We start from the raw sequence: 2,500 nt of genomic DNA, 5'->3' as shown, positions 1-2,500 counted from the left end.
CCGATTTTTCCAGCAAATCAGAGGAGATGTGCCAGTTCTTCGAAAAACGTGGCTATCCTGTCTCTGTGGTCAAAGCGGGCCATCATCGCGCCCAACAATTTGATCGACAGTCATCACTACAAACGTCACAAAAAGATAAGAATGACAGAATTCCATTCACCCTCACTTTCCATCCTCATAATCACGCAGTCAAAAGCATCATTCTTAGTAATTTTAAATTACTCCAAAATGATCCCGAGACTGGTAGAATCTTTTCGCAACCTCCACTTATTTCATTCAAACGCGACAAAAACGTAGGCAACTTTTTAGTTAGAAGCGCGCTCAAAACTAACGAGCAACCCGGCACTTTCAAATGCGCGCGCTCACGATGCAAAACTTGTCTTTTCATTGTTAACACTAGCAAGATATCGGGACCTAAGCGATCTGTTAAGATCACCGATCGTTTCACATGTACCTCCGCAAATGTCATTTATTGCATAACCTGCACGTTATGCAATAAATTATACATTGGTGAGACAGGTAGACGACTAGGTGACCGATTCCGCGAACACCTTCGCGATGTTGAGAAGAATGACAAGGATGCATCCAAGCCAGTCGCTCGCCATTTTAATCTGCCTAACCACTCCAAAAACACATGGCTATCTGCGGCCTTTCCCTACATCTAGGTACGACGGAAAGCCGCAAGAATCTGGAACAAAAATTCATCTTTCAAATCGGCACCCTTAATCCTCACGGTATTAACGAACGCTTTTCATTTAACTAATATATTCCTATTTTTCACGTTGCCATGTTACCACCAATAGCGTAGCTCCTACTCTACTATAAAAACTACACGTAACCCATAATCCCTCGATTCGCTCTGACGAAGGGCTAACGCTCGAAACGTCAGCTTTTAGAATCTCTGTACGGTGGCAAATTTACATTATCAACTCCGTTGATAAAACCAAATTTTTGTAAGAATAAAAGGGTCTCTTAGCAGTGCTGTACCGTTGCCATGTCAACACGAAGCTAAGGCCTCGTGGACGTCTTCGAAAAAGTGCCCGACAATAGTTTCGTACTGTTACTTGAGATATTAGTATACCCCAAATGGCAACCTCGCGTTGTCGCTGCTTTACGGCACACATTTCATAAAAACCCCAATAAAGTATATATTTTCTGAAAGCTTACGAATTGTAGATTCCGATTATTAGTTGATTTAAGGCAAGAGATAAAAACCTTTCCTAAAATAGCGATCATTGTCCAAAAGTATGTAGTTTCACAAATTAAATTCGTTTCCGGTCAGAATTTAACCGGAGAAAGCGAGCGACATCGCTACGTTTTCTCCACACCTTGATCTAAAAAACCCTGTCAGGGAATTTGAATTAATTGCCTGGTTTGTTTTTATACGCTGTTAAACTTTAAGTTTTTATAAAACACGCATTATAGCTTTGCTTATATACCCATTGCTGTCGAAGGAGGCAAAAAATAATTATTCCCCGACACGGTTTTTTTGCCACATTATCGGGCAACATTTTTGCCACATTTCAGCGAAGAAAGGATGAAAACTTGCCGTAAACGATCTGTAAACGATCTGGAAACATGCGTCTCATTCGATGACATTTTAGTTTTGACTGAGAAATAAAGCAAAATACACTTTGGTGCTCTTTCCGGTGTAGGGAGATTAGATCTCAAAACTTGTGAAAAGTAAGTACCTGTTGATCGATAAAGTGAGGGCTCTTCTTTCACAGACAATAGCAATTTATCTTGCTCAAAGTTGAGCCTTTATCACTAGCGGCGAGCGCATCGGCCGATTCCTTATTAAATACTTTTGAAGTTTTCCGTTTCGGTGCCTTCTTCGCACTTGAAAAAGGCCACGGTCTTTTGCGTTTCTTTTTTGAAGACAAACAAATAATCAATTATGCGTGACAGACTAATGGAGCGATGCAAAAAAAACATGCTGCGCCACTATCACGTGGCTTTTAATGGCAGTTTAATTGATAATGACAACTTGTTGACAGCTTCTCATTAGGGATAGTTTATTCATAGAATCGTTTTTCCTTTTTGACTTTGTCTAGAAGAAACCTTTTTTCGCGAAACTTTTTGCAATTCAACGAACTTAATGCGACGTACCTGGGAATATCAAAAACTAAAATTTGGCATAATTATCAATTTTGGGTTTTACTACCTTAAATGTTGGCTTTCTGATATGATGGACAGTACAGTGGACAGTGAATTGAAAAAAAAAAAAAAAGCAAGGAACACATCATGTATGGGAACAACCATTTCGTCCGGTCAATTGGGTGTGAATTAGACTTGCCACAAGTCGACCTCACGATAACCCCAGAAGAAAATGTTTCGGCTTTGCGAAAGTCTAGGTGTGAACAGCTGTTTCGGCCTTGCTGGGCCTCATCAGCAGTGCGTAGCTACTATATCATACTATGTTTTTCACAAGTTTTTTAACGCAACAGTATGAAAACATTCTAACACAAAATCTGTAGCATGGATTTAAAAAATCTTATTT

The 2,500-nt window shown here is 39.8% G+C and overlaps 1 protein-coding gene across 1 annotated transcript in view; it reads right to left on the bottom strand.

Moving 5' to 3' along the window:
- Nucleotides 1-2,500, bottom strand: part of LOC138046799 (opioid-binding protein/cell adhesion molecule homolog) — a 30,233-nt gene that overhangs the window by 22,834 nt on the left and 4,899 nt on the right. The gene's annotated exons all lie outside the window — the stretch shown is intronic.

Source organism: Montipora capricornis, chromosome 1, assembly GCF_036669925.1.
Source record: "Montipora capricornis isolate CH-2021 chromosome 1, ASM3666992v2, whole genome shotgun sequence".
NCBI classification, from domain to species: domain Eukaryota; kingdom Metazoa; phylum Cnidaria; class Anthozoa; order Scleractinia; family Acroporidae; genus Montipora; species Montipora capricornis.
The sequence above is the reverse complement of the archived record's forward strand: the minus strand, read 5'-3'. Positions and strand labels throughout refer to the sequence as shown.